At 44.8% G+C, this 20,270-nt stretch overlaps 1 long non-coding RNA gene across 1 annotated transcript; it reads left to right on the top strand.

Moving 5' to 3' along the window:
• Positions 1–4,605: 4,605 nt before the first annotated feature.
• On the top strand, positions 4,606–15,961 carry LOC142366463 (uncharacterized). Its single transcript, XR_012766824.1, has 2 exons — positions 4,606–6,677; positions 7,165–15,961. It is a non-coding gene; the product is annotated as an uncharacterized LOC142366463 (long non-coding RNA).
• The last annotated feature ends 4,309 nt before the right edge of the window (positions 15,962–20,270 follow it).

Raw genomic sequence — 20,270 nt, 5'->3', positions numbered from 1 at the left:
GGGTGGAGGCCATACACACTGCTGAGCCCCATTTAGACTGTGATGTGATTTTCCACTTTTATTTTGAGTAGGATTCCAAATCCAGAGCTCCATGGGATAATAATTCTGATTCACATTGATCATTTTTATGTTATTTTGTTCTCAACGCATTCCACTATGTGATGAATAACGATTTTCAACTGGAATATTTAATTCATTTATTATCTAGGATGTGTTATTTTAGTGTTCCCTTTATTTTTTGAGCAGTGTTTATCTTAAAAATGGCCTTAGACATGCACAACAACAGTCTAATGCAATTCTCTTTTGTGGTCAAGATTGAGATCAATCAACAAAGAAAAAATCTGAATCGTTTTCTTCATCTCACCAGGTCTAATCTGCATAAAGGTGTGATTGGCTGTGTTTTCAGGCAGGCTACACAGCGTGTTGTAAGAAGTGAATCAGCTGAGAGGAAATTAGACTGTCAGGAAAACCGTGAAATTGAGGCAGTGTGAGGAGAGCACTGTGAGGAGAGCACTGTGAGGAGAGCACTGTGAGGAGAGCACTGTGAGGAGAGCACTGTGAGGAGAGCACTGTGTGAGGAGAGCACTGTGTGAGGAGAGCACTGTGAGGAGAGCACTGTGTGAGGAGAGCACTGTGTGAGGAGAGCACTGTGAGGAGAGCACTGTGAGGAGAGCACTGTGTGAGGAGAGCACTGTGTGAGGAGAGCACTGTGTGAGGAGAGCACTGTGAGGAGAGCACTGTGAGGAGAGCACTGTGTGAGGAGAGCACTGTGTGAGGAGAGCACTGTGTGAGGAGAGCACTGTGAGGAGAGCACTGTGTGAGGAGAGCACTGTGTGAGGAGAGCACTGTGAGGAGAGCACTGTGAGGAGAGCACTGTGAGGAGAGCACTGTGTGAGGAGAGCACTGTGTGAGGAGAGCACTGTGAGGAGAGCACTGTGTGATGTGATTTTCCACTTTTATTTTGAGTAGGATTCCAAATCCAGAGCTCCATGGGATAATAATTCTGATTCACATTGATCATTTTTATGTTATTTTGTTCTCAACGCATTCCACTATGTGATGAATAACGATTTTCAACTGGAATATTTAATTCATTTATTATCTAGGATGTGTTATTTTAGTGTTCCCTTTATTTTTTGAGCAGTGTTTATCTTAAAAATGGCCTTAGACATGCACAACAACAGTCTAATGCAATTCTCTTTTGTGGTCAAGATTGAGATCAATCAACAAAGAAAAAATCTGAATCGTTTTCTTCATCTCACCAGGTCTAATCTGCATAAAGGTGTGATTGGCTGTGTTTTCAGGCAGGCTACACAGCGTGTTGTAAGAAGTGAATCAGCTGAGAGGAAATTAGACTGTCAGGAAAACCGTGAAATTGAGGCAGTGTGAGGAGAGCACTGTGAGGAGAGCACTGTGAGGAGAGCACTGTGTGAGGAGAGCACTGTGTGAGGAGAGCACTGTGAGGAGAGCACTGTGTGAGGAGAGCACTGTGAGGAGAGCACTGTGAGGAGAGCACTGTGAGGAGAGCACTGTGAGGAGAGCACTGTGTGAGGAGAGCACTGTGTGAGGAGAGCACTGTGAGGAGAGCACTGTGTGAGGAGAGCACTGTGAGGAGAGCACTGTGAGGAGAGCACTGTGTGAGGAGAGCACTGTGTGAGGAGAGCACTGTGAGGAGAGCACTGTGAGGAGAGCACTGTGTGAGGAGAGCACTGTGAGGAGAGCACTGTGAGGAGAGCACTGTGAGGAGAGCACTGTGTGAGGAGAGCACTGTGAGGAGAGCACTGTGAGGAGAGCACTGTGTGAGGAGAGCACTGTGTGAGGAGAGCACTGTGAGGAGAGCACTGTGAGGAGAGCACTGTGTGAGGAGAGCACTGTGAGGAGAGCACTGTGTGAGGAGAGCACTGTGTGAGGAGAGCACTGTGTGAGGAGAGCACTGTGAGGAGAGCACTGTGTGAGGAGAGCACTGTGAGGAGAGCACTGTGAGGAGAGCACTGTGAGGAGAGCACTGTGTGAGGAGAGCACTGTGAGGAGAGCACTGTGAGGAGAGCACTGTGTGAGGAGAGCACTGTGTGAGGAGAGCACTGTGAGGAGAGCACTGTGAGGAGAGCACTGTGTGAGGAGAGCACTGTGTGAGGAGAGCACTGTGAGGAGAGCAGTGTGAGGAGAGCAGTGTGAGGAGAGCAGTGTGAGGAGAGCACTGTGAGGAGAGCACTGTGAGGAGAGCAGTGTGAGGAGAGCACTGTGAGGAGAGCACTGTGAGGAGAGCACTGTGTGAGGAGAGCACTGTGTGAGGAGAGCACTGTGAGGAGAGCACTGTGTGAGGAGAGCACTGTGTGAGGAGAGCACTGTGTGAGGAGAGCACTGTGAGGAGAGCACTGTGTGAGGAGAGCACTGTGTGAGGAGAGCAGTGTGTGAAAACAAGCCTGCTCTCTGACACTCGCAGATTAGTCCACACAGGGACTGGGTTTATGATCAGCAGTTCAGAAGAACCATCAGATCAGATTATTGAATAGAAAAGGAAAAAAAAGCACTGAGCAAATGTTTTTCACCATAATAATTTCAGGCGGCATGGTTTTTACTTTATAGAAATGAGTACGTTTGAGCTGCAGAACCATGTCACTGCACACCGATCATCAGTTTGTCCGAGGCAAAGCAGCGTGTTTCCCTTAGTCTGCAGTTAGTTTTCACTTGTTTGTAGCGTACAGGAGGAACAGGACAGTCCAGTGGATATGAACTCAGTTAAATATAGGGAAAATAACTGTCCTCATTTTTATCTTCACATTTTTTTTGCTGCTCTTTAAAACTCAGTCCTCACTCTAATTCCGTCCCCAGTGTGTGATTCTGTGTTATTCGTGTCCCATGGTCCAGCCTGAGCCCCTCTTCTGTGCTTCTCAAACATCTCTTTAATTGTCACTTTTCCCTCTTGGACTGCTGTGAATCACCACAGCTCACAGAATGCCAGATGTGGGTGCGCTTGTTTTACTTCACAGTGCATCCTCCAAGTGATTACTGATGAACTGTGTTTAATAGATCACTTTCCAACATGGATCCCACAAACCAGTAAAAGAAGGAGCACACTGGGTGTATTTCACAGATGTTTGGACCTATGAACCCTAAAGCCTGATTCTTACTCGGCGCAACCTCGCTTTGACCCATTCTTACTAGCTGGTCGCAAATGGCGCAAACGGTCACGTGACCCAAAATTCCGCCACGCCCCCCGTCGCAAGCTAAAAAATCCTCGCGTGTCGCAAGGGCGCGCACACAACTTTTTTTCTGACTTCGCGCGAGCTCAACCGGAAACAGCTGACCAAGAGAAATGAAACATGAACACTGCAGAGACCGCGGTGACCGAGAGGGTGCGCCTCTACAAACATCTGTACGACACGTCTATGAAGTTACACTGGGACAACGTTTGACAAAGGACAACGTTTGACAACGTTTGACAAAGTTCGTCTTGTTGCAAAGGACGAACATTCCACCTTCTCTTCTGTTTTTGCCGCAGCCGCTTAGCTCTGAGATACATATACAGTTCTACACCCAGAGTAAATTCATTCCGCATCCGCATCAGATGTGCCAGCCTCTGCTGACGTGACACCACAGGTGGCATTGTGTATGCTTTCTTCGTATGCTTTTCTTCGTCCGGTTCTTCAGCTTGTTTCCTCAACAGTGACGCCCGCTGGTCTGGAGAGAACTGCAAATGTGACGCATACTCGGCGCAAACTGCACTTATGAGCTGAAGGAACTGTGAAGGGGCTGGCGCTTTCAATGACGTCATTAATGGTTCTCGAGCCAGAACAGTTGCGCGGTTGCGCCGAGTAAGAATCAGGCTTAATGGTACAGAAGTCAGAAATAAATACACTCCATACAGAACCAATGGAGCGAGGCAAAGTAATCACCTCGTGACCTTTACCTGCTCCATGTTCGTTCAGGGTATACCCTGGGAAGGCTGCCAGTCCATCACAGACACAAATGAGTTCACACTCACTCCCCGAGTGACCAATTAACCGAACATGCATGTTTCTGGAAGGTGGGAAGAAGCTGGAGGAGCACTAGGCTCTAGCATGGTTGCCGCGTCTGCTAGCGCGAGCGGTGTTGATGACGTCACGATTTCGTGCCGGCTGTATATAGTGGCGCAAGTCGCTGCGCCAGTAGTTGCAATTTTCTCCGTCACAGAGGTGGCGCTGCTACGTGACGGTTACTTCTACTCTACAACCACGAAAGTGGAGAAGAAAACAATGCCGCTATCAAGAGCAGGAACACTGTAATTAATGATACTGCTGTAGTTTTCGGATCATTTTAAGTTTTTAATTCAGTTAATAGAGGTGAAGGTCTGAAGCCCCCGGCATCAACAGAGTCTCTGCCCTCTTCTTTGCCTTCACGTATCTGTCCTGTAGCTTCTTCCACACATTCTTCCAGAACTCTCCCTCTTTCCCCAAAGTTCTGCCAATCTCTGTGCATCAGTTTTGGGAGTTTACGTGCTCCCTGTGCTCAGTGGCGGACTTAGCAATTTGGGGGTTCAAGGCGAATTTAGCTAGGGGCCCCATCAACATTAATATGTGAGAAATAAGTTTACTGTATATGGAACTGTCGTCTAGCGCAGAGTGTGGGAGAAGGATGTCATGACATGTTCATGACTTCTGGCCTAGTTACATCCTGGGCCTTGTTGACTGGTTCAGAATATTGTTGATAGTTAGAAGGAGCGTGTTTATGATAAACTGCGAAAGCTAGGCGCCTCCAGAGAGGGCCACGTACACTTGTTATGATAAAACGGTATAAAAGGGTGTCACTAGATGAGCTCGTCGGACATTTTGTACATTCTGTATGCACATTTGCTGTGACGGTTTGTTCAATAAACTCCCCAATGGACGGCTGACCAACGCGGGATTCGACTCTAATTTCTCCACAACATAATGGTGACCCCGAATTCGTGAGAGTTTGCATCTGGATCCCGGCGGAGCGTGTCCTCTGTGCCCCGACAACCGACATCAGCTGTTACAAGCCGGCAGGTGGGATTTTTGTTCCTATCATTACGCAGTTAATCTCGGTTAGGGGAGCACAGCTGACGGCTTCCTCCGGCTTCCCCAAATTTAAAAGGACACAGGAGAGAGACGGATCCTGCACACGGTAAGCCCTTCCATTGTTTACTTCTGCGCAGAGGGGCTGCTGAAATTGTTTGGGAAACTGTGGGCCAAGAGGTGCCGTATGTGTGAATTTGGATAAAATTGGGTGAACAGCAGCTTATGTGAGTTGTAAAGCAGACAGCTGTGAGCAGTTGGTCGTGTTGATGTATTGTTGTGGTAATTAAGAAGGACTAGTCGCTCATGCTCGGGCAGGGAATAAATCGATGAGTTTAAACTGGAATAGTGGATACGCTTTTAGAGCAGGCAGGGTGGAAATCACCCGCTGATAGTGATGTCATAAAGCCGACGGCCGACCTTTAATGCATTGGGGGTTCGGGCTACCGTGGGATTATGGTTCGCATTAGTCATTAATATATGTGAGAATTATTTTCACTAGTCAAGGAGTAGACGAATGCTGGTATTTGATTGACTTGCGAACATAAAAGTTTGGAGGTGGAATCAAAACGGCAGTTCAAGAAAACTCTGAAAAAGTCAATTCCAGTTCTATACGGGCACATTTTAAGTATATATGTTCATATCATTTTATATATCTGCTTAGAACTCTTTGGAGTTATCCGAGACCTCAGTATAAAGACATTTAAGAGAAAATTCAAATTCGTTTATGAAATTGACCACAGGAGATTATTATTGAGAGGTCACAGCGAAGCTGGTAAAGTACACGTCAGCATCTGTTGCTTTGGTCAGAGACCATATCACAAGGCTTGTAGGGAAAACACATTTTGTATTCCATATATTGCCGACACCAACATCTCCTGAAAAATTAAAAGTCTAAATGAAAGAAATTGATAATTTAAAAATGTGAAGATTTGAACGGTGACTGACACAAAACTTTTGACCGACTGACTTGAGTGAGTGTGACCGGTCTCTGTTGTCTGTCAATGTGTGTGTGAAATCTGATGTTTGTGTGAATCAAGAAAGAGAAGAAAAGAGAAAAGGTTCTGACTCATATCATCCCTTGACTTTTGAGTATTTGTAGTATTTTAATTCACACTCAGATTTGCTTCATTATTATAACTGGCTTTATGGTCATAATTTGCTTCATTGGTATAATCTGCTTAATTGTGATAGTTGCCGCATTAATAACTTGGGGAAATAAGGTGTTGTGCCGAAATGTGCTGTTATTTGTAAACGCTGTGGGTTTCTTTCTTTAAGACTCTATATTTTCGTTGAGTGCATCTTGTTATTATTGAATACTGCTGTGATTGGTGTTAAGTTTCTAAAGTTCTATTCTTAACAGGCGAGTGAATTGTGTTCTGGCTCTCAGGGGGACAGAGAGTGCTGCGCGCTCCCGCGGCGAGTGTGTGGGTGCGTGCTCTGGCCTTGAGAGTTTCCTGCTGCTTCAAATGTTCGTGTGTGATCACATTTTCTTTCCTTGTGTCTTCCAGGGGCAATTTATGGTTGAACTGTAATAATTATTAGTTTTCTTTAGGTAATGTGCTAATTGCGGAGTTGCTATCAGTCGAGTAATGAGGGTTTCGCAATCCTAGAGAAGAGGTTGCTGTCTCTAGTCAAGTTGAATGTGACATTCCTGATAAAGTAAGTTTTTCGCTTATGCATTGTTTCTGTATCTTTTGATTTGTAGTTTCCCTGTCCACAGCGTGTTAAATTGTATTTCTCTCTCTTTCTTAACAAACGCCATTTTGAGGTGAAGAATAGTGCAACTGTTATTTCTGTGTTAAATTGTTTTCTTCTCTGTCCAGCTGAAAGTTTGTATTTCCTCCTTTTTCTTAACTTGTTACAAAGTGTGACAAACGCCATTTTGAGTTGGGGTGTGGTTCAATTGTTATGTCTGGTTCAATTGTTATGCTTGGGAGGAGTTAATACCAGTCTAGGAAGCAGATGTGATGGTGTGTTCATATTTGATTTGTTAAAAATTCACGTGGTTCATTGGAGGCAGGCTTAGAGGTGTGTTCATATTTTATTGGTTAGAAGTTACTGTCGTAGACGTGTTTCACTGGAGTTAGATTCAGAGGTGTGTTCAGATTTCATTGGTCAAAAAAAATATTTTTATTTCATTGGTCAGAATTGACGTAGCTGTGACGTACATTGGATCATCTGGATTGGTGGAGAACATTGTGTGTGGATTGGATCGGAAGCATCCGGAGGTGAGCAAAAGTTGGGGCAACGCCTTTAGCCTGAGTCACTTCATACAGAGTAAGCATTAACTGAGCTTTTGATTAGTAATAAATTAACATTGGGTAGTATTAGCAATACAGCAAGTATTGATTAGCAATAATTAGTATTGATTAGCAATCACTAGCGTTGAATAGCATAATTAGCATTCAATTAGCATTGGTCAACAAGGAAGCTAGCATTGATTAGCAATAATTAGTATTGATTAGCAATCACTAGCGTTGAATAGCATAATTAGCATTCAATTAGCATTGGTCAACAAGGAAGCTAGCATTGATTAGCAATAGTTAGCATTGGTTAGCATTAGTAGCATTTGCTAGCATGTCATTAGCCATAATTAGCATTGATCAGAAATACAATTAGCATTGATTAGTAATAGTTAGCATTGGTTAGCATTAGTAACATTTGCTAGCATTTCATTAGCCATAATTAGCATTGATCAGAAATACAATTAGCATTGATTAGCAATAGTTAGCATTGGTTAGCATTAGTAGCATTTGTTAGCATGTTATTAGCCATAATTAGCATTGATCAGAAATACAATTAGCATTGATTAGCAATAGTTAGCATTGGTTAGCATTAGTAGCATTTGCTAGCATTTCATTAGCCATAATTAGCATTGATCAGAAAGACAATTAGCGTTGATTAGCAATAGCAATAAGGCAAATATTGGTTTAAATCTTAATTAGCAATAGGTTAGCATTTATTAGCAACAGCTAGGAAGCTAACATCCATTGGCATTGGTTGTCAAACATTAACATTAGCAATAATAGTAACCGAACTCCAAACCGGAAGTCAAAAAGCTAAATTAGCCTAACATTGAATTAACATTGGTTTAATTTAAAAAAAACAACCTAGAGCATAAGCTTTCAAAGCTAACGTAGGCTAACCTTAACATTAGCATTGACAACATCCAATCCAGTAATTAGCTGCATCTAAGCTAAATTTAGCCAAGCATTAAATTAGCATTGATTAGAGTTAAATAATTAGTGCATTTAAATTGACTTTCAAAAAAAAAAAAAAAAAAGGGGGAATTCGAATAATAAATAAGGGAAATTTAGAAAATAGATAAGTAAATAAAAAGAAAAAGTCAAAAGACAATAGAAGGGAACGAACTAGGTGAAACAATGGATATAACACCAACAATAACCATCAGCGCCAAACATCCTGAACATTCCAAAGATATTAAAAAGATATCTCTAAAATGGGAGAAACGAACAAAAAATAACGTCTCACCCTGGCCAAAAGGGGGCACTTTCAATGTAACTACCTGTAAGATTATGGAACAAAGGATTAAAGCTTACAAACCAAAGGACAAAAGCAAAAGAGACAGGAAAAAAGAGAGCTTGAATTAAAAGTTTTACATTTCTTTGAAAATGCAGAGCTATTTCCAACACTGCCGGGAGCAGCAAACATAAAAGGAGATTCCGAAATAAAAGATCACAAAATATCTCATGAACGTTCAGAACTACAAATAGCTACATCAATCAGTCATGGAGCTCCTGAGCCAGACGCCATCTGTAATTCAGATCAGGCAAGGGGACAGCTCCCACAATACCAAAAATCACCCGAACTGGCACCTCCAGTTCAAAAGGCATCTTCTGAAGAACATAAGAGTCCAACAGCGTCAGCAGCGAGTTTGATAGAAATGACGCAGGGACAGTATGTGCCGTGGCAGACGCTCGACCTAGGGGGGCTGGTTGCTCGATTGCCGGACATTCACACAGGTGCAAGTAGATGGATAAGAGCGTTTGAACAAGAGACTGTGCATAAACTGTTGTCTGTGGGACACATTAAGGCAGTGTGGGCACTGTGTTTTGGAACTTCTATCATGGAGGGCATTTTGAGACACAGTGAGAATGACTGGATGTTGAGCCACCGAGCTGATGGAACTGACTTTAATGCATATCGAGCTGCACTCTGGAGAGCGTTACGAGCTGAGTTTCCTGTGGGAGTGGACCTGGAAGCATTAAAGGGGGAGCCACTGTCAGGAACAGAGAGTCCAGCTGTGTACATTGCACAACAATTGAAGAAATGGAGACAAGAGTCTGAGGGAGAAATCGAGAAGAGCCCAGCTTGGGTGACATTGTTCAGAGTTTCCATCAAAGAGGCTCTGCCTGCCCCAGTTCAGGGGAGGCTGGAGGATGTGGTGGGGCTGAATTCAATGTCACATGGACAATTCCGAGACCACGTGGTGCATGCAGTAAACAAATACAGAAAAGAACTGAAACGGAAGGAGCAGGAGAAGGAGATGCAAAGGGAACTTGCACGGTTGCAGTTAGAAGAACTGCAAGCGAAGCAAGAGGTACGAAATGAGGCCATGACAGCGGGGGCCACTGAACAGCCATCACAGGGGCAAGTCCATCGTCGACCCTGTCAAAGGTCAAGAAGAGGCGCACCAGGAGGACGAAGGTCCTCGGGGGCATGTTGGGCCTGTGGCGAGAGGGGACACTTTGTTTACAGCTGTCCGAGAGCACCGAGAAACCCGAGTGTTCGGCAGGACCGTGGCCAGTCCCTGGGGGGCGGAGCAAGTGGCCCGGCAGGTCCATGGCGTTCCTCTGGCAGAGGAATCCCAGTATTGGTTTACATTGACATATAGAGGTAAGAAGTACACTTACATCAGACGTACTCAAAAGGGTTTAAAAACCGCCCTCATGTGTGTCATTATTACAAAACAAAACAAAGTTTTTAAGTTAAATGTATCACGACTACTAAGTTTCTAAAACTTGAATTTAAATAGGTCACTGTTACTAGGACACAACAAAACAAAGTTTCTGAATTTAAAATTTAAATGTGCCACTATTACGAAGTTCTAAAATTTGAACGGAACAAAGTTTCTAATTTAAATTTTAGCTTTGATAGTCTGAATTAGAGTATCTAGTTAGCCCATAGGGAATTACTGATATCTCTCCATCCCACTTGGAGGGAGTAAGAAAAGCGCCATGTCCAAAATAAATAAATAAATAACTAATGAATAAATAAGTAAAATTAAAATACAACAAGTATGATCTTCTTTTGGGAGGATGATGCAATAAAATGCGCTTCCTCTGGAAGGAATCATGAAAAATCCAAAGATCAAAGGTTGAAAGCACAACTTTGAAAATTTGAAACGAAATTAGCAAAAGTCATCCAAAACGGCCAACACTAGTCTATGAGAAGCCATTTTTCTTATATGTCTCCAATAAAAACCATAAGATTTCAGAACTAATAAATCAGAGTAGGTATGTTGGGACTCGGACAGGATGTTTGCAGGTTGTGCATCTTTTGACACGTCCAGATGTGAGAATACAGAAGTGTACTACATCGGGATCTGCAGATGTCATGCCACGTGAGTTTGAAGGAGAACCACATGAGCGTGGGGCAGAAGCTGTGAGATACATTAAACTGAGACCTGACTTAGGAGCAACTCCACTTGTTCAGGCTGACGTCACTTATGTTGTGTATGGTTCATGTTGTGAGGTCATTTGGGTGATCATGCAGGTTTTGCAGTTGTGAAACAGGAAGGTGGAGAACTTTGTGACGGTGGAAGCTGAGAAGTGTGAACGGCCATGTTCGGCACAGTTGGCTGAACTGAAGGCACTAACGGAAGCATGTGACTGGTGAAAGGTAAGGTTACGAATGTGTACACAGTTTCTGCATATGCTCATGATATTTTCTCTTCATTTGGAGCAGTTGTGAAGCAGAGAGGGTTCAGGAGGTCAGACGGAAGTCCAGCGCGACAGGAGGTCCAAATGAAGGAGCGGATTGCGGTCATGAAAATTGTAAATTGGCAGTGATACAATGTCAAATAATCATAGAGGTCACAAAATGGTTGATAAAGGTAATATCGCGGCTGATGAAGCAGCGAAAGTAGCATCGAAGTGCCAGCTTTCTGTTTTGGCACCAATGGTGTTACTGGAGCCAGAGGTCGCGCCATCACAAGGATATTGGTCATACATATTGGATAAATAGTAGTAAATTTTTTTTGGTAAGAGAATTGATTCATCTGTTTGTCTTTCCATCAGAGATTAGCTCGAATAATGGTTAAGTGTTTGTTTATAAAGGTGCAAGAGGCATTCTGCAGCAGCTGCGAATCAAGCAGCGCTGTGGGGCCGTTTATCATTCACAGAGTCAAGGGATGCATGAGAGGATCAATGGAACCTGGAAAGTGAAATTGAATTGAATCTGTGCCTCAACTAAACTAACTAGATGCTTTGCCGCTTGCACTAATGAGCTTTCGTATGCAGACTCATAGAGTCACGCACTAACACCGTATAAAATGCTAACGGGTCGACCCAGGCCGCCACCTCAGTTCCCACTTGAGCAGGTGTGAACAGAGTGGACAGCTTACATGAAGCAACTAACGGCAGTCCACAGAACAATCTATCTACAGGAGGAGTTCAGAGACTTGAGTCTCAAACAGCTGGTTGAGAGACCAGTGGTGCCAGGCGACCAGGTGCACATCGAAGTGTTCCGGAGGAAGTGGCTTGTGCCAAGACGGAAAGGACCGTACACAATGGTGCGAGCAACATCAACAGCAGTTCAAGTGGAAGGTAGCAACACATGGTACCATTTGAATCACTGCACTAAGGTTCGGACTAAAGACACAGACGGAGTCCGAGGGGAAGGATGAACGAAAGGAAGAGGTTAAGATTTCTGACACTGTGAGCATCCAGGTGTGGGTGTTGGCCGACAGCATGGGCTCAGGAGAACGAAGCCTGGAGATGTTGGACGGGATCCCGCAGACAGGAGAGGCTGGAAGGGTCCCGTGATGAAGCCACCCCGCAGGGAAGTAGCCAGCCTGGGTCAGATGAGTATGATGCAACAATACACACCCACTCAGACCATGCCACGCCACAAACTTTGCCAGCAATACACACTAGAGCTAGTCGTGAAAAGGCAGATGTTAAGCTTGAATTTAAGTACGTGGGAATAAAGGTTGGTGGAAGTGTGAGGAAGGATGAGTAAGTACGAGTAAGTAGGGGGAAGTGTGTGGAGGTGTGGATCATGGGTCTGGAGGAGGAGACGACCAGATCACCGCCTCTGGACACCTCGACAAAGGGGCAATCTGGTAAGATCATGTCAGATCGGGTCAGAAGGAGTTGTTCACTATGGTGGTAAGAACAAAAAGATTTCACGGGAAAATCTAGGGGGACTTGATACCATTAGCACTACAGGACAGAATAATCATGTTAATCCAAGAACAGGTGGAGTGTACATGCACAGGTGGAGTCGGGAAAACAGTGTAACTGTGGAAAATGGGTTGAGGCAGCACAGGATATGTGGTATAGATGGGCATGGTACACTACGAGGGAACTGACAGCAACGGAGTGTCTCATATGCGCAGACGCTCCGGGGGCATTGCCTGTTGTTGTTCCAGGGCCAAACACCTTCAGGGACTGTGCAGTGGTCCAGCAACGGGAATGCAGAGAAGGTAGGTTCACATCGGCAGAGGATAAACGGTTATTGTTTCCTAGGTGTGGTATGAAGTGCAGATTGATGTTCGGGCCAAATAAATTACATAGTTATTTTCAAAATAAGGGAGGGCCACAAATTTGAGTCTTCTTGTGCGGAATTTAGTCACAGTACATCACAGGAGGGGCCTCCCACTGATTATAGAGTAGATTACAATGGTGAGTTTGGATGCTTTTGGAACTCGCGTAGGTAGTACTACTGTTAAATGAAAACAAGATTTATTGGGATTTATTTATTGGGATCAATAAGGTGAAAATATAGAAATGATCATTTTAACTCTATATCTTTTTGGGGATCAGACACACCCAGTGGCTGAGAGTTACTGGATGTGTGGAGATCATGTTTTGTTAAATGCGCTACCCAACAGGGAGATAGGTTTTTGGGCACTGGTGAGGAGGAACACATCAGTTGTGGTAGTGTATGACAAGGTAAACGAGATGCTAGGATTGGATGTGGAAGAAGGGAGAGTTAAAAGATCTAGTGATGGCTACATCAGGGATAAGCACGTTTACTTGGATGCAATACGACAGCCCAGAGGGATTCCTTTGAGCTCAAAGCACGCAGGGAGATTGCAGCTACACGAGTGAAGGGTTTGCAGGCTTTGGAGAACAACGACATGAGACGAGTATGATGGCTTGGTAGAACAGACAAGTTTTAGAAGGTATATTAGAAGGGAAAATGGTGTTGGCCAGATGGTTGGGGAAAATGTTGTACATTTACACCCGGGAACACTGCAGCTGATGGAACGTTCACAACGGCCGTGAAGGAGTTCAGAGAACGGAGAGAGGAGCTGACGTGTGATGCTGGTGGAGGTGAATGGTGGGGGACTGGTCTGTTTGGGATTTTGGGAGAAGGGGGAGCGATGACAGTTAAGGCGGGAATAGCAATATTGTTGATAGTGAGGATGGTTTCCCTATTGGTGTGTTGCATTATACCCATTCTGAGAAGGTGTTTGCTGCAAGTGATGTTCAAACAAACAGCGGAAGGAATCTGGAGGCGGATGACCATGCGAGACCAGGCCTGAGGACCAACGCATGGGAAGAGCGGGTCAACGAATGAAGGTTATCAACGGACGGTTCACAAGTTTCTTTCCTCGAGGGTGGAACCAAGTTTAGTCTGACAGGGAGAAGAGATGCTGAAGATCTCTTTGATGGGGAGTGACGTACTGGCGACCTCTCCTCCCAGAGTTAGCTTAGCAGTTCCAGACCCAGCCGGACGGATGTTCGGCCAGAAGCAGACGACCCCAGAGCACAGGAGATGGGACGGGACTGGAGGAGCTGCATTACATTGCATTTTATTACTATTTGTTGTGTGATAATCCATAATTTTATGTATTGTACTTGATACAAAACGGTGATTAACTGATTTGAGGGTGGTGTATTCAGTCTATGTGTATAATCAATCAAAACTGATCACTGATATGTCCATTGCCAATTGTGTCAGTCAACTGTTCGGAGTGCGACCTGGGTAAAGTGGTCGGTCGCCAGTGGGGGGGGCCGTAGGTGAATTTTCCCAAGATAAGAACATGAGTTACGAAAGTAGCAGCCGGTGGGTTTTTCGCACCTATGCACTGCGAACAGTGCATAGGTGCGAAATGGTCGTAAATACAGAGTTGCGACACGCTTTGAAGTCGCCGCTAGGGCTGTCACGTGGTTCATGTAAGCCTCCAGAGTTCCAAACATCACAGCGCTGTCAGTCAGTTTGAACGGGTTTTAGCGGGACGGAGCACAAAAATGATAACTTTAACATTTACGACGCAATTTTTGGTAAATATTGACCCATAATGTGCATTGATCACTTCACTGACGATGTATTTTATCAACGGTTTTCTTTTTTGGAGCGCAGAGACACATTTATCACCATTTTAGATCATAGAGGGTACCCCTGCATGCTAGCAGGGGGCAGCTACCTTGTGCTCCTTTATACTGAATCATGCCAGTGGTCCAGCTTACCTTCAGATCTACATCCTTCAACAGAGCCTGATGTTACTGTATATTCCCAGGATCTACTCCTGTTGTCCCAAACACTCCATCTGTAGAAGATGTCATTTAGTCTGTCTGTTCTCTCTGGTGTCGGATGGACAATGAGCCCCCCCACCCCCGCGACCCGACCGACGGATTCAGCGGGTATAATGGATGGATGGATGGATTAAAATATGAATTAAACTTTTTTCTGGTTAAAACCATATTAATGACAAAATAAATGTGTCAGTTGTGAAAAAAATAAACAAAACAGATTTAAACCAAACATTTTATTATAAAATGTCATCATGGAAAATGTAAAACAAGCCTTATTAAAGAAGTTCTTTTACTGCTATTTATACTGTTGGGTAGATTAATCTGCAACAATGAACTGTATTTGATCAAATTTAAACGTTTGGACATTGTAGAAATCGGCTGAACCCCCCTTATAAGGGTTGATCCATGGCAGCATGACAGCAGCGACCACCACATCTGCTGACCTCCCTGACAACAACAACAGAGAAATTCATACATTCATCACCACAGCTGCAAAGTCATGCTGAAAAAAACTTCCTTAATTAAAGACCAGTCAGCTAATGCCTCACTATGTCAAAAATGTTGTAATTTAATCAATTTACCGGAGAAAATACGTCAGAAATACCAAAAATGTATTAAATGTATTATTACTATAGGCCTATATAGTATTTTGGTAATGTTTTAAAACCTAACAATCAAAACAACTTTACATAATGTCACCTGACAATAAAAAGTTAACGGACTTTAGTGAAATGATCACGTTAATTACCTCACGTTAGCCTCCGTTACCAAGCTTTCAGCTAGGTCTCTAAATCCATTCCATTTTTAACATCAACATCGACATTTCATGCAAACCAAATGTAAAAATAACGATATCGAAAAGTATACTTCTGATAGATAATGTTTAAAAATGTAAAAAACGTTTAAAATGCTGTTATTTTATTAACTTACCAGTAATTGTTCTTGACGAGTAATTGAGGTTAACGGAGCTGCATCTCTTGTTTGGAACTCTGGCGTCTCCGTGACCCACGTGACTTCCGCATTCCTTTCTTTCTATAGAAGTCTGTGGGAGTGTCGCCACTCTCTTCTACCACCAACTCTGGTCTAGCGCACATGGCATGGATGGAATATTCCATTTTAACGCGAATAAGAGGGTGTGTGCATGTAATCTGTATTTCTTTGTAATTTATTGTGTTGTTTTTGTTTCCAATTTAAACATACAAAAATCACCATTTATGAACGCATTATCTGTGAATTACTGTCCAAAGGGCCCCAATTACCAGCTGTAGGCCTATGGGAAGTTTGCAGCTAGTCAGGGGGCCCCTACAGTGGAGGGGCCCAAGGCGGTTGCCTAGCTATGCCTCTATGCAAAGACCGCTTCTGCCTGTGCTGTTTCACTGCAGTTTCGTACAGCTGCCTGTACAAACACACCTCCTGACTGAGCCTGGTCTCACATGGGTCCATCCGGTTTTTCGTTGGTGGCGCCGCCAAGTTACAAAAATCGACTGGTGCACGACAACGCGCTGCGCCGTCTTTTCAAGGGAAGCGGCATGCCTGAAACGTCATTTTGACGTCACGGTCCGCCACCGCCGTGACAGACGCGTCAACCATGCTAGCGCCTTAAGGCCTCAGCTGGGAAATGAACCTGAAACCCTGCAGCTGAGGTGCTAACCACCACACCACCGAGCAGACCACCGTGCAGACCCCTGCCACTGGGACTAAGGTGCTGTTTACACATACCCGGGTATTTTGATAAACGCATATTTTCTAACCTTCGTTTGCAAAAAAAACTAGGTGCACAGCCCCGTTTAAAAAAAAAACACGTCTACATTTGTTACGACCCCTGGCTCAAAAGGTGCAACATAAAAGGAATCCACACGCAGATGACGGTTTTTGATATTTATTAATTAAAGGGAATAAAAGATAATGTAGGTGCAAAGTCAGTAATCGTGTAGTGTATGCAAAAGATGTCTAGGGGTGACCAAACAAAACCAAAACGCCAAAGGGGAAAAGGGGAGGCCCCGCCATACTAGTGTGCTGGGGATATATACTCATGCTCATCAGGGCGCACACCTGCGCTCCATCAGATGATGAGCAAGAGCCTAACGCACCACACAGCTGACAGTGGGCGGAGCAGTCCCAGGACTAACCAGTCCGTCACACCTTCCCCCTTAAAACAGAGGCCCACTGATGGGACTCTGTAAAGACAAGAAAAAAACAAATTAGAACAAAGGATTAAAAAGGGGCCTTATACAAAACAGAAAACAACAAATACATTTCGGCACTCCACAGCACACCGGGAAAAGATGCACCACCACCGAACACACCCCACCATCCCCTGCCAACCCCCCCTTACCCCCCCGTCCGTCAGCCAACCTGGTACCTGGGAAGCAGTTTAAGAAGAACAGGGCATGGGAGAGGGCAAGAGAGTGTGAGATATCAACATGCGGCTACACCCCCTCCGTACTGCGGGACAAGGCATCGGCAATAACATTTTCCACGCCACGGATATGGCGTATCACTAGATCATAGGGCTGCAAGAACAGGGCCCACCTCATCAGCCTCTGGTTTGGGCTCTGCAATGAGTGCAAAAAGGTTAGTGGGTTGTGGTCGGAGTACACCTCCACTGGACGTGACCCACCCACATAAACATCAAAATGCTGCAAAGCCCAAACCAGTGCCAGGGCTTCCTTCTCGATAGTGGAGTATACAAGTTGGTGTTTATTAAATTTCCGGGAAAAGTAACTAACAGGTCTGTCCACACCCTGCTCATCCACCTGTAAGAGCACAGCCCCTGCACCCACATGACTTGCATCCACCTGTAAATGAAAGGGTTGGTCAAGTTTTGGTGCAGCCTGCACAGGTGTGGTGCTCAGCAACATCTTCACCTGCTCAAAAGCCTGCTGACAAGAAGGAGACCAAATAAATATGACCCTGTCCTTCAGCAGATCAGTGAGAGGAGACACAACTGAAGAGAAGTTAGCACAGAACCCCCTATAGTACCCCACCATACCTAAAAAACGTCTCAGCTCCTTCTTTGTAGTAGGAGGTGGGAAAGCATCAATGGCTAACACTTTTGCTCGAACGGGCCTCACCTGCCCCTGCCCCACAACCTTCCCTAGATAGATTACAGTGGCCTGTGCGAACTCACATTTGGCTAAATTTACGGTCAGGTTTGCTTCCATCAAACGGACAAACAGAGCACGAAGCCTGCTTAGGTGTTGTTCCCATGTGTCACCTGTTACAATGCAATCATCCAAATAAACAGCACATCCCTCAAGACCTGATATTACACGGTTCATGAGCCTTTGGAATGTAGATGGCGCATTCCTTAATCCAAAACTCATTACATTATACGAATACAGGCCCGATGGAGTCACAAACGCTGACAATTCCTCATCCCTTTGTGTTAAAGGCACCTGATAGTATCCCTTCAGAAGATCTATTTTAGTGACAAAACGTGCAGAACCCACCAAATCAATACAATCTTCCATTCTGGGGAGTGGAAAGGAGTCAGGCTTGGTTACCGTGTTTAACTTTCGATAATCGGTACAAAAACGAGGAGTACCATCTGGTTTCCCTACCAGCAAGCATGGGGACGTCCAGCTGGAATTAGATGGCTTTGCTAAACTAGTATCTAAGAGGTACTGAACCTCAGCATCCATAAAGTTTTTCTTCTCGGGTGAGACACGATAGAAACGCTGTCTAATGGGCTTGATCTCACCAACCAGCTCGATGTCATGTTCTATCCAGTCAGTACAAGTGGGCGTATCGGAGAAGAGAGAAGAAAAAGACAAAATGACAGACTTCAGTTCTTCACGCTGTTCACAGGACATGTGAGTCAACAGAGCATTCAAGTCTTTCAACATTTCAGAGTTTTTAAGTCTAGGCATCAGCACAGAGTCATCGGGAGCACCCTCGTCCTCCCCAACTGCCACTTGAGGCGCGCGATGCACCGCGTCCACAATCAGCGCAGCCGACACTTTACCGCCAGCAGGCTCAGACTTGCATGGCTGGGTATAGTAAGGTTTTAACATGTTTACATGACACAACTGCGAAGATTTTTTTCGATCTGGTGTTGCCACTAAATAGTCCAGCTCTGTGACTTGCCGAACAATGGGATAAGGACCAGAGAAACGCGCTTTAAAAGGCGAACCTTGTAGCGGCAATAAAGCCAGTATTTGATCGCCTGGACTAAAGACTCGTTCGGCTGCACCACGATCAAACAGTTTTTTCATCCTGTTCTGTGCTTTAGTCAAGTTTTTATTTGCCAGTTCACATGAGAGAAACAGCTTACGTCGAAACCCTTGGACATATTCAAGTAAATTAACTGGAGGATCGGTCTCATTAACACAATCTTTTAAAACAGAAAGAGGACCACGGACTTTATGACCAAAAACTAAATCGTTGGGACTGAAACCCGTACTTTCTTGAGTGACTTCTCTAGCCGCCAGCATAAGCCAGGGAAGTCCATCTTCCCAGTCACGATTCAGTTCCACACAATAGGCGCGCAACAAGGACTTCAAAGTGGAATGGAACCGCTCCAACGCACCTTGACTTTGGGGATGGTATGCACTGCTCAAGCTATGTTTAACATGAAGTTCCTTTAACACCTGCGCAAACATGTTGGATGTGAAATTACTCCCTCTGTCACTCTGAAGGACTTTGGGAATACCAAAAATCGAAATAAACTGAGACAGTGCTTTTACAATGGACCTGGTGGTAATGGACCTCAGTGGATAAGCTGCTGGATATCGAGTGCTTTGACACAAGAGATACGCTGAACCACTTTTCGATGGGGGCAATGGGCCAACGCAATCCACTATCAAATGTTCAAACGGACGGCCCACTGCAGGGATCGGATGGAGAGGGGCCGGCTTAATGCACTGATTTGGTTTACCAGCTATCTGACACACGTGGCAAGTCTTAATAAACGCGGCAACATCTCTCTTCATGCGGTGCCAGTAAAAATGCTGCAATAAGCGATCATACGTTTTACACACCCCAAAATGGCCAGCTATATCCCCGTGTGCGGTTTTTAATACTACAGATTTTAGACTGTCGGGTATCACAATCTGCACAATGTTCACTCCCAGCTCCCCATCATGCTGCACCCATTTTCGCACCAATATTCCATCTAAAATGAAGTACCCCAGCTCAGCATTCTTCATATGGTCAGCGGGCAAAGCACCTGCAATTAACTCAGACATGCCCATCTTCACTCTGAGCTGCAATTAGCTCTTCACGATGCAAACAATCTGGCAGGGCAGGCAACTTATTAACTGCAGTCTGTACATCAATCGCACCAGATGACGTATCCCCCCGTGCGCGACTTTTCGCTCTTGTTACTGCGCACGCACTGAAGACCTCAGGGAATTCTACGACAATCACTTCCCCCCGTTTCCAGAGGAACAGCGGTCACCAATGGCCGAGGTGGGCCACTAGGCCATACTCGTCCCCCAGCCAAGTTATTTCCCAAAATGACATCCACCCCCTCTACCGGTAGCGATGGGCGCACGGCTACTACTACTTCGCCCTGCACCAG

Source organism: Odontesthes bonariensis, chromosome 17, assembly GCF_027942865.1.
Source record: "Odontesthes bonariensis isolate fOdoBon6 chromosome 17, fOdoBon6.hap1, whole genome shotgun sequence".
In the NCBI taxonomy this organism is placed as follows: domain Eukaryota; kingdom Metazoa; phylum Chordata; class Actinopteri; order Atheriniformes; family Atherinopsidae; genus Odontesthes; species Odontesthes bonariensis.
This window is presented reverse-complemented; position numbering and strand designations above follow the sequence as displayed.